This window comes from Panthera tigris, chromosome A3 (assembly GCF_018350195.1).
Source record: "Panthera tigris isolate Pti1 chromosome A3, P.tigris_Pti1_mat1.1, whole genome shotgun sequence".
Taxonomy (NCBI): Eukaryota; Metazoa; Chordata; class Mammalia; order Carnivora; family Felidae; genus Panthera; species Panthera tigris.
Genome location: NC_056662.1, coordinates 132,943,412 through 132,956,435, shown reverse-complemented (window position 1 = coordinate 132,956,435; position 13,024 = coordinate 132,943,412). Strand labels below are relative to the sequence as shown.

Below are 13,024 nucleotides of genomic sequence, written 5' to 3'. Positions count from 1 at the left end.
CGTTTCGCCCATCTTCCCACCCACCTTTAGCTTTTGTTTTCTGCACTACACATACAACCGTATTTGTTACATGAATACACAGACACGTATCTATCAATTTGTGGGGTCGATATTTTTAAACAATGGAAAATAAGTTCGAGTGTGATAGTATCACTGAATTAGACCAAACCCAGAATTCTGAATTCCCTACTGAAAGGCGTTCCAACATTTATCTGTGTCTACCTCCTACAAACACCTCCATGCTCCCAGCACTAACGTTTTCTGATTCTATCAAATAAATGTTGTCACGTTTCACAAAACTTAAGTTATCCTCACAGTCTTACCGTGAGATACATGTTCTCTACCTTAAAGGAAATAGCAAGCATGGAAGATTAGGAATCCAGACTTCTTGGCTGTGTCGCATGCCTTTTTGTTTCGTCCCAAAGTTGAACCCGATCCTACCATCTTCCCATTTTTACTAAGGGCGTCTACACTTCAACTAATGCACAGCTAAGAAAATGTTATGCTTTAAGTTTCCTCCCTTCCCAGAACATGACGAGGGAATTTCAGAGGTGTTTAAATGCATGTCAAGGGGTGCCTGGGTGGCTCAGTTAGTTAAGCGTCCGACTCTTGATTTCGGCTCAGGTCGTGATCTCGCGGTTGGTGAGTTCGAGCCCGGCATCGGGCTCTGCACTGACAGTGCTGAGCCTCCTTGGAATTCTCTCTCCCTCTCTCTCTGCCCCTCCCCCGCTTGTGTACTTGTGCTCTCTCTCTCTCCCAAAATAAACTTTAAAAAATATTTAAAAAAATAAAACATATGTCAAGTTATACACTTATCATCGTGCAATTTTCTGGACAAATCTGTGCTGTCCAATAGATCATCAGCTACATGTGACTATGAGCACTTACATTGTCTACTCAAAACTGAGATCTCAAATACTCACCAGACTTCAATGACATAGTATAAAAAGGAATATAAAACACCTCATTAAGAATTTTGCTTGTTTTTTAGTGAAAGAGAGAGACAGTGTGTGTGCAAGGGTGGGGGGAGGGGGAAGAGACAGAGAGAGAGAGAGAGACAGAGAGACAGAATCTTAAGCAGGCTCCACACAGCATGGAGCCCAACGTGGGGCTCAATCCCACAACCCTGGGATCATGACCTGAGCCAAAATCAAGAGTTAGAAGCTCAACTGACTGAGCCACCCAGGCGTCCCTCGGTAATAATTTTTATACTGATTACAAATCGAGATATTTTTAACACGGGGATTAAATTAAATACATTATGAGCATTAATTTCACCTGTTCCTTTTTACTTTTTTAATGTGTCTACTAGAAAATTTTAAATTATCTATATGGTTGGCATTTGTGGATCACATTGTATACTTATTACACAGCCACTGGCAAAGCTGATATACTGCACTTTTTTATTGTAATTCCAGTACAGTTAACACACAGCGTGATATTAGTTTCAGGGGTACGAGACAGTGAGTCAACAATTCTATACATTGCTCAGCGCTCACAAATAAGAAACGTTCTCTCTGCCCCCTTCACCGATTTCACCCATCCCCCCACCCACCTTCCCTCTGGTGACCACCAGTGTGTTCTCTGTAGTCAAGAGTCTGTTTTCTGGCGTGTACTTCTCTTTGTTCGTTTGTTTTGTTTCTTCGGTTCCACATGAGTGAAATCATACGGTATCGGTTTTTCTCTGACTTATAAATAAATAATGAAAAACCTTACGTTTAGAGTAAAAAAACCTAAATCTCGAGGCGATTCAAGAGGAGTACAATCCTCAACATATTAACAAAAGTGGCCCAAAATATCAACCACTACCTCCGTATCTCTTATCGATGGGATACAAAATATGCTTTGATGTTACTTTTCTATAGTGTAAGTGGCTTCTGGGTAGCGTGTTTACATCCTCCGCCAGTGGCTTACAAGGCAAACGGCCAGCCTTTGGGAGACCCGTAGCGGTGGGGGGGGACAGGGCCACACGGGCTGTGGTCAAGGAACAAAGGTCCTCCAGGCTCCACAGACGGAACGACCCTTAGCATGTTCGGTGCTGTGCTCGAATCTACCTGTGTAAGTCCAGCTGTACAACCCTCACCCAGACAGCCAGTTAGAAGTGGATTCTTGGATACTGGCCCCAGAAATTTTATTCCCCTAGTCTAAACCAGAACCTTGAATTTTTTCTTTTTTTTTTTAAATTTTTCCCCAGGTAAAACTTGTGTGCAGCTATGTTTGGGAAACATGTCCTCAGCAACCAACCTCAAATTCAAGTAGCTACGATGGGCCCCAAAGGCAAGACAAAAAAACACTTTTTAAATCTTCAGGAGATAATACAAATTAAACCCATATAAAATACCATTAGAGGGGCACTTGGGTGGCTCAGTCGGTTAAGCGTCTGACTTTGGCTCAGGTCATGATCTCACAGTTCATGGGTTCAAGCCCCACATCGGGCTCTGTGCTGACAGCTCGGAACCTGGAGCCTGCTTCGGATTCTGTGTCTCCTTCTCTCTCTGCCCCTCTCCCACTTGCACTCTGTCTCCCTCTCTCTCTCAAAAATAAACGTTAAAAAAAAATTTTTTTTCTTAAATATCATTAGATACCCATCAGATTGCCAAAGTTTTAAGACTGACAATACTAAGCGTAGACTACAATGTGGACAATGGGAACTCATACACTGCCAACACACAACTACTCTGGAAAACAGCCTGCATTTTCTGACGGGACTGTTTCTGAAGATATTCCTACCCTACAACTCAGCCACTTCCCTACTTACAGGTATAATATGGGAATCAGGAGACGTGTACAAGAATATTTGAAACAGTGTTGTTCACTATAGCCAAATGCTAGAAAAAACCCAACGCCCATGAACAATAAAATGGCTAAATACACTGTGGTATATTCACACAATAGGAGGCTACGCAGAACAATGAAAATGAAAGAATTACAGATTTTTTTTCACAACATATGGATTAAACTCAACACGCAATGTTGTATGAAAGAAGCCACACATCTTTTGAATCCACTTAGAGGAATACACACAACATAAAAACATATATTCACAGAAAGTTCCCCCAAACAAGCAACAAACCGCATTGTTTTGGGGAAGCCTGCATGAGTGGCAAAGCTATAAACAGCATGAAGTGACTATCACTGGAGCCACGAAAGTGATCACGATGGAGGGAGGGATCCGGTCACAAGGAGGAACGTACAGGGTGGTAATATTCTATTTCTTGCCCACGGTGGTTACAAAGATAACGATTTTTAGTTTTTTGTTAAACTTTATGTATTAGCTATGACAGCATTAGGTGCCGTAATAAAGAGGCACACAAAAATGAGGTTCAGGTAACAGTCCAAAGCAGACATTCCTGGCCAGCGGGCAGCCCTCCTAGGCAGGCGGCATAGGGGTCCTTGCTTCCTCCTTGCTGGGGTGCCATCATCCAGAACCTCATCGTTGCTTCACCCAGCCGTGGGAAGGGAAATACGAGAGCATCAAAAAGGCACACTTCTTTCTCGAGAGCCCCAGCCTGCAAATGGGGCACAGATCGCTGTGGGCAGAGCCGGTGGTGGACCCTACCACAGTGCGAGGCCGCCAGGGCCCCGTGGCCGGGCCGTGTGCCAGGACAGGGAGACACCGACTTCTGCTGGAGAGCCAGCCGTCTCCACCCCCCTGTCACTATGTCTCATCTACTTTCCCATGTGGATATGACATTTCGCAATTAAAAGAGTAAAATGAAACACTAGCTGTATCTGCCCAAGTAGTCATGAGTCTGCCCCAAGAAATAAATTCAAAATGTCACTTTACACACACAATTAAATTAGGAGGCCAAGGCATGAAACTGATAGTATTAAATTGTTATGCATGTATCTATGCCTTTAGTTTACTATGAATGTTTAAACCTATAAATCTTAATGTTAGAAGTGTCCTAAAAGACCAACTGGTCCAGCCCTCAGTCCATATAGTGTTTCCCTCAGAGGCCGCCTGTAGATAGATGGTCAATCATCCATCCTGTGACTCCAGAGACAGGACAGGACGCTCACTACTTCACACGCCAACTGTTCCATTGTGGGAAACCACTAACTTTTCCAAAATGCTTCCCGACAGAGACCTGAACTCTTCCTCCAAGAAGTCCTCCTTGCCGTCTGTCTGGCCTCTGTCCCCACCCAGGCCAAGTCAAGCGTCCCTCGATGGTCCCACGGCACCTACACACACTCAGCGTGCTCGTCTATCGTGTGCCCTTCCCCACGTACACCTCTACGCTCCTCAGTGGGGCACAGAATCTGGTATAAGACACACAAACTTTCTTTTTTTTTTTTTTTTTTTAAGGAATTGGCCCTATCTGTGTCTTCTAGAAAGACACACAATAAGCCTAACTATCTTTCCACGAGGATGACTCCTTTGACGATGTGCCAGCTTCTTTCCACAGTAAGCCACAGCAGCTCATCAAATGCTATTTGGAGAAGAGCATTCCAGACTTTTGACCAACTTTGTCCAATTCATGTACACACTACTCAAATACAGAAAAACAGGTATTTCCCTGCTTTTGATATAACAATTTCTGAATCCTACAACACCAACATACAGCTTTCTTAAAGTCACAATTAGATACTTCGTTAACTGTATTTTAGATGACAAAAAACTGCTTAGGAATTTATTACTTGCTCTGACACCCACCAGGAACATTAAAAATCATGAAAAAGAATTCCAGATAAAAAGTTCTAAGGAAATATAAGTGGGGGAAAAAAAAAGACTTAAAAAGCATAAAGTTTAGCTTAGTTAAATATTTTCTTTGGAGAACAGGTTAAGAAGAGAGTTCAGTCCTTGTTTCAAATGCATCCATTCTCAGGGAGTGGGGAAATAGAACTTTCTATATACTCTCAACACTAATGGCTTTTTTTTAATGTTTTATTGATTTTTTAAGAGACAGAGACAGAGCACGAGCAGGGGAGGGACAGAGAGACAGGAAGACACAGAATCTGAAGCAGGCACCAGGCTCTGAGCTGTCAGAACAGGGCCTGACACTGGGCTCGAACCTATGAACCAGGAGATCATGACCTGAGCCAAAGTCAGATGCTTAACTGACTGAGCCACCCAGGCATCCAACACTAATGGCTTTTAAATGTTCAAATTAAAGTCAAGAATTACATAATATCTCCATAGTAAAGAGATAGAGAACACCTCAAACTATATATATAAATTTTTTAAATGTTTTTTTAATTTATTTTTGAGAGAGTGCAAGTGGGTGGCGGGGGGGCAGAGAGGGACAGAGGATCTGAATCAGGCCCCGACAGCATCAGCGAGATCGATATGGTGCTTGAACTCACAAACCATGAGATCACGACCGGAGTCAAAGTCGGACGCTCAACCAACTGAGCCACCCAGGTGCCCCCTCAAAACAAACTTTAATAGATTGCTCTTTTTCTTTATAAACCTTAGTTAATTAATGATCTTATTAATCCTAAATATTAAACACCATTCCTGCTCACAAATGATTGTGCTCAGATGGAAAAACTATCACATAAACCCAATTTCCCAAATTGTGAACCGAAATAGTCTATCAGAAAACAAAAACTTGATGGCTTTTTGTGTAGCAACTAAGCATCAGGTCCAGTGTCACTTGGCAGAATATATCATGACTATACAAATAAATTAAGAGGAGAGAAGACTTCAATATAGACTCAGGAGCAAAACATCACCCTCAACTAAAAATACCTAGAGTTTTCTAATGACTAGGGGAACAGGAATTAAAAACAACTGCCCAACAGAAGTTTTTTGCTTGAGATTTAAATGTCATCCTGAATACACCAATATAATTCCCATTTGTAGCATGGGTGGTTTTAATGCTTTGGAGGTTCTGAAGAGCTAAGCAGAACAACAGAACCCAAATAGAGCAAGGGTAGGAAGATGATAAGGCAAGAGAGAGTCAAGTAGCTTAACAGGCTTTGGAGTCCAACTGCTAACTAGCAGTATGCTCTTGGACGATCTGCTTAACAACTCTTAACTTCATCTTAAAAACCATCTTCATAGAGACAAACAACAACCAGCTAGAAGATATAATGGAAGGAAAAAAGCCCACATACAACAGCATCCAGAAACACTAAGTCCCTAAAAATAATCTTAAAAAGAAATGGACAATGTCTACATGAAGCAAATTTTAAAATGCCATACAGAGGAAGAGATCCAAAAACCACTTGACTAGAAAGGGCAGCCATTCTCAGAGAGAAAGACTCCAGCATCATAAAAAATGTTCATTGCTCCCTACGTCAATCAGTAAATGTAAGTCTAACACAACAAAAATGTCAATAGCCTTTTTAGAAAAGAAGATGATCTTAAAATTAATACAGAAATATAAACAAGTAAAATAGCCAGGAAATTATTTATAATGAGAGTGGACTTCCCCTGTCAGAGAGTAAAGCAAATTTAAAAGCTAGAATGAGGACCAGATAAAGAGACAGATCAATGAGACAGAAATGGAAGTCTAGAGACAGATTCAAACACATCACGGGCATGCAGAATATGATAAAGGTAACGTTTTAAAGTGTTCTGAAGCAAAACCAATAAAAAAAATTAGATGCAATTCTGGTACATAAATATAAATATAAAAATTTCCCTAACTGTCAAACACTATAAGCAAAGTAAAAAGATAAACAACAAACTGGAAAGGAATACTTACAAATCATACCATAAAAAGCTACTTTCCTCAATATATATAAAGCTCCTACAAATCGATAATAAAGAGAACAAAATAATAGAAAAATGGGCATATATATGTATATACATGGTCAGTTCTCCTTCATATGAAAAGATGCCCAAACTCTAAAATAAGGTAAATGGGAATTAAAATCAGAATAAGGTAACGTGTCACCTATCTAATTGGGAAAAATAAACTTCAAGAGCACTCTGCATTGTCACATGTATGAGGAAACATTGCTGGTGGCAGTGTATACTCACAGAATCCTGATGGAGAACAATTTGGCAATGTGGGAGAGGATATATTTAATGTTATGTATATGTATGGCAGCATTCTATAATGGGAAAAATTGGAAAAGACAGAGACTGGTTAAAGTATGGTACATTAAGTCAATAAAATGCTAAACAGCCATCAAAAAGAATAAGGCAGCCCCATAAGTACTGAGATGAAATGATCTAGATTTCCTGTAGCAGCAGACCGCTGTCCCTGCCAAGAACACCCTGATTTGGTTCAGTTACCAGGCAGCCACTTGCCTCAAGAAAAACTAGACCCTTTCCTAGTGCCATGGGGTGAGCAGTGACTGATCTCAGACAATCACTGCCAACAACTAATTCAGGACATGTACATGTGCCGCAGTTCTGGTCCATGAGAAATGAAGCCGAGGGTTCTTGGGAAAGTCTTCCTTACACGTAAAAACGACACGACATAGATATATGGGCTTTGCCTGGGGCCTCTGCAATTTACATGAGACCCGCTGAATGGGAAAGGCGCCTGGAAGTTAGTTGGGACGCTGCCTAAGAGAAATAAAGAGGACAGCAGAAGAGAAAGACCGAGGAAGTAGGCTTTGATAACATCATTAAGCTGCTGAGTTAACCGATTCTGGAACATGCTACCCCTGGGCTTTCACAAGATCACAGACATCCCCTGGGGGGTACCTCTGGAAAGATACCCCCGGAAATGGTAACACTGGTTGCCCTTCAGGGTAGAAGACCGGGGTAAAAGGAGACTCTTCTCATCGTATATCCCTGTCTACCTTCTTATTTTGCACCATGGGCATTTATTGTCTGTCCCCAAATAATTACATTTTTGTAAAGTGACACATGCTTGTTTTCGAATTTCCAAACATAAAAATTGGGCACCAAGATTTAAGATAATTATCTCATCTCCCTACACTGCCTCTGCGTCGCGAGTTTCATCCCACAAATGTCACGTCATGGCAGCCAGGTCTCAAAGGATATAAGCATTTTCAAATGGGATTAGGTCACTGCTATATACAAACAACCCTCTCATCAGGCATAAAGTGACTTAAACTCCACTATGGTCAGAACCAACTTTAGTAAGGTAATACAAAGCTCTTCAATTGGGGAACTACAACCTCCTCATACAGAGTAAAAATAAATTCAAACCAAAAATCTGGAAAATTGGCTTTTATAAACCACCATAAAAATCTACAGATTGCCCAGTAAGAGTAACATTCACGGGGCATCTGGGTGGCTCAGTCAGTTGAGCGTCTGACTTCGGCTCAGGTCATCTCACACTTCGTGGGTTCTCAAGCCCCACATCGGGTTCTGTGCTGACAGCTCAGAGCCTCGGAGTCTGCTTCAGATTCTGCGTCTCCCTCTCTGTCTGTCCCTCCCCCACTAGCACTATGTCTGTCTGTCTCTCTCTCTCAAAAATGAACATTAAAAGATGTTAGAAGAAAGAATAATATTCTTCACAAAACTCAAATTGGACGCGTAAAGTGAATTCTTTACTGTACCCTCTTCGGCCTCATCATTCTGCCAAACCTGCCCCTTCCCTCTTGGGGCCCCATCTTAATTAACGGGATCACTTCCACCCAGCTCCTCAACTAGAAACTATGGAACATTTACTCATATTTTGGGGCTCCCAAAACTTTTTAAACCATTCCTACACAGGGGCACCTGAGTGACTCAGTCGGTTAAGCATCTGACTTCGGCTCAGGTCGTGATCTCACGGCTCTTGAGTTCGAGCCCCGTGTCAGGCTCTGTGCTGACAGCTCAGATTCTCTGTCTCCCTCTCTCTCTGCCCCTCCCCTGCTCACGCTCTGTCTCTCTCTCTCTCTTTCTCTCTCAAAAATAAACATTAAATCATTCCTATACAGCACTTGTCACTTGTCTGACTTCCCTTGAGACTGTGAGCTTCTCAAGGCTTGAGAGTAAATTCTGTTCATCTACGCATTCCCGCCTGTCCCCGAGTGAAGTGTCTGGATCCATTTGTGCTGCTAGGTCACTGAAAGAAAAAGTAGAGGGTGGGGGGGGGGGGGAGGGGGAGTCATGCCTCAGAGTTTGCTTAAAATCCAGGAGAGCAGACCATTAAGAATATAACCGTTCATATTTATCTTCCATCCCTCTTAGGGGCGTAAAGCTCTTCCTAGTAAGTGCTACCGCGAGAAACTTCATAACCAGAAACTTAAGAATAAACCTAGAAGCATAAAGATGACTTCTATTCCACATTCAACAAACACTGTTCAGGTACAATGACCAACGCAGACATGCTGGTTCCTGCACTCACACAATCTACAGGCAGCACAAAGACAAATGAAGAATGGTGACGGTTGCAAAGAAGGGTGGTAGGTCGAAGAGTGATGTCATGAGAACACAAAGTAAAGGGACTTACGTGGCGTGCGTCTCTGGACTATATCCTATCTCCCGAATTATATGGCAACTGCCTGAATTATATGGCAACTCCCACATAAACAAACACACTGGGCTTAGGTAGCAAAGCACCCTGCTCTACTGGGACAGGCACACACCTAGATACGACATTCTTTCCTCTATCATTGCCAGGCAAGGGCACACAGAACAGTAAGGCAAGAGCCAGACCTCCCACATCCTCCTACTCCACAGTGAAATCCAACATCATTAAAAACAGCCAGACTCCCAGGGGTTTATTAACTGACAGATCCTGAAGCATAGTCTCAGATCATCCACAGAAATCAAAAAGCAGTAAGCCTTTCCAAATGCACAGAAGCAGAAAGCAAGTGATTTAATCAAGACCTCAAAGAGGTTAAAAGTACCCGTCTTCTACCTACCAGGTTAAGGTGAGCTTATGTCCTTTAATTTAACTCTTAACCATCCATGTAAAACTCCTGGTAACTAGTTAAAAGGAATTTATTTATATTTGCCTATGAAATCAAAAGGTGCTAGATTAACGCATCCACAGCTGCTAGATTACAAAGCTCAAGTAAAGGCAATCTGCTGAAACAAATTTAATACAGATAAAAATAAATAAACTCACCACACACACATCCCAAAATATCACATGAGCACAGACACAAAGAAAGGGTTAGTCTGCTTAACATCTACAACACTTGTCAAACTTACTCTGACATATGACTAACAAGTTGCTCATCCCTGAAGAGAAAGGGGATAAGTACAAGAACAAGGAGCTACTACCCCCTTTTATTAAGAGGGTTTAGAAAGTGTGTATCTGTGTGTGTGTGTGTGTGCGTGCGTGTGTGTGTGTGTGTGTGTGTGTGTGTGTGTACCCCTTAGTATCTGTCTCTTCTATGGTCACAAATAATATTAGCAAATCGAATATTTGTGACGGGAAAAAGTAAGAGTCTAAATTCACAACGACTGGATAAACAAATCGTACTGTATCCTACAATAGAATGTTACTTAGCAATAAAAAGGAATGAACTATTATGACACACACAACAACATGGATAAATCTCAAAATAATTATATTGAGAAAAAAACCAATGAGGACCATGTGCGGTACAATTCTATTCATATAAATTTCTGGAATAGGCAAACCATTCTACAATGACGAAAAGCAGATCAGGGGGTGCTTGGAGATGCAGGTCAGGGGGAAGCAACAGGGAGGTGTGACTAAGGGGCACTTCAGGAGTGATGGGTATGTGCATTATCTTTATTGTGGTGAGTTGCTACGGATGGGTACTTGTGTCAAAACATCCACTTTTACATGTTAAATATGCACAGTCTACTACCTGTCAATTATACCTCTCAAAGGCTGTTTAAAATTTTTTAAATAGGGGCACCTGGGTGGCTTGGCTGGTTAAGCGTTCAACTCTCAGTTTCAGCTCAGGTCATGATCTCACCGGTTCATGAGCTCGAGCCCCACATCGGGCTCTGTGCTGGGATTTTTCTCTCTCTCCCTCTCTCTGACCCTCCTGTGTGTGTGCGCGCACGCGCTCTCTCTCTCTCTCTCTCTCAAAATCAATAAACTTTAAAAAAATAAAATTTTTAAAATAAAAATCAACTCACGTTGACCATCCTGGGGGTTTAAGTGAGAACGTGGTCGTGCGATTGAGATTACCTTTACTTTTAGAAGGCTATTTCATTTATTTCACTTATATATCATGCTTGTGGACAAGCAGTTGACAATATTGGAATGAATACAGATAGGGAACACCTACAGGCTTGTATTTCCTCCCTGTTCATCACTGTCATGATCCAAAAAGCTAGACACATTTTAGTGAAAATTCTTCAAGTTTCTCAGAGAGTCTCTGTGACTCAATAAATGTCTGGTCTTCAGAAAGAATGGAGCTTAAAGATCATCCAGTCCAACTTCCTCAGTTTACAGACGTAAACTGAACATTCCATCCACTCCTGGGGAGTTCACCTCCATGTTCCCGACACTTCCCTTTTTAGTCATTTTAGTCTGGACCTCTCCGTTAGGCTTCTGACTCATTTAATCGACTGCCCACTAAACCACCTCACCTCAATATCTAATAACTCTCTAAAACCGGCTGTGGTCCAAATGGGAACTCTTGATCCCACCCCCGACCCCAACCACCAACTTCTTACTCCCAAACTGACACATCTCAGCAAACGCACCATCACAAAATCAGACGTTCAATCAGAAGCCTCGCAATGAACCCCTGAAGACTACTTATTTGTCCCCTTTCACACTGAATCCAGTCCTAAATCCTTGCAGCTCTCTCTCCAAGTTATACCAGCCACGCATGTCCTAGCTCCTTCTCCGCTGCCGCCCATGCCTCTCGCCTGAACACCTACAGGTCCCCTTGTTTCCGCTCTCGCCTCTCCAAGTCAGCCACCGCACGCAGCCAGTCGTGTGACCACATCAGTCCCCAGCTTCAAATAAGCTAGGCGACTGCCCATCATAATTCAAATAAGCCTTTTCTCTGCCCTCCAAGAACCAGGCCCCCGTCTCTAGCCTCGTCTACCACTACTTCTCTCACTGATCATCTCTAAGCCATACTCATCTCCAACACAGCAAACTCATTTCCACCTCAAGGGCACAGTCCCCCACCCTAAACCCACACCTGGAACGCACAAAACACAGATACTTCACCAGTGACATCTAAACTCAAACATCACCTTCCAGAGCTTCGCAGACCTCACAAGCTAAAGCAGCATCCCCAGTTGGCTGGGATCATGTATCTCATTTGATTCACTTTAGGGTACGTTATCACTGAAATTATCTCCTAAATTTGATTGCTTATTTATATTTGCTAATAAAATTTATTTATTAACGTATTCACTCCTGCTATCTATCAGAAGCGTTAGCCCAAATAAGAATAGTGGTCCTTTCCCAATTTAACTTGAAAGCACTCATATCCAGGGACGTACGCACTACTGGGTAAAAAGCACCCACCCTAAAAAAAAAAAAAAAAGTCAATTTCAATACTATTAATTTTATACAGCTTCGAATCATGCAAAAAACTCACTGGTTCCCCTGGGCTGCCTCATTAGCATCAGATTTCACGTCAATACAGTATCAGCTTACACATATGTTGATTTGATTTTGAAATTATACTGCCAACCACCAAAATCAGTATACTTTTCATTAAGGGTCATGTCAATATTAAAAGTATTAACTTTTCATGATTAGCTTGAGCTCTCAGATGCTGCCTTTGGAATACTCAGCCGTTAAGCACTTATATAATACATTATCCAAATGAGCCAAGATAAGCATTTTTAATTCCTCACTTTTTTTTAAAGAACTTTTAAAGGTTTCAGACATTGCTATCAAAAAAATATCACAAGTGATCTGTAGGTCTCTCAATGTCATACACTGTACATTACTCTACAGTAAATCTTTAAAAATAACCCCAGAATATGGGGCGCCTGGGTGGCTCAGTCGGCTGAGCGTCTGACTTCGGCTCAGGTCACGATCTTGTGGTTTGTGAGTTCGAACCCCGCGTCGGGCTCTGTGCCGAAAGCTCAGAGCCTGGAGCCTGCTTTGGATCCTGTGTCTCCCTCTCTCTCTGCCCCTCCCCTGCTCATGCTCTGTCTCTCCCTCTCTCTCAAAAATAAATAAACATAAAAAAATTTTTAGAAATTAAAAAAAAATAATAATCCCCAGAATGCACATTTCATGAGAACAGGGGTTTTTGTCTA

The 13,024-nt window shown here is 42.0% G+C and overlaps 1 protein-coding gene across 5 annotated transcripts in view; it reads right to left on the bottom strand.

Annotated features, from left to right (window-relative positions):
- The window catches only part of MBOAT2 (membrane bound O-acyltransferase domain containing 2), a 125,415-nt gene that overhangs the window by 83,425 nt on the left and 28,966 nt on the right, over positions 1–13,024 (bottom strand). The window lies entirely within an intron of this gene.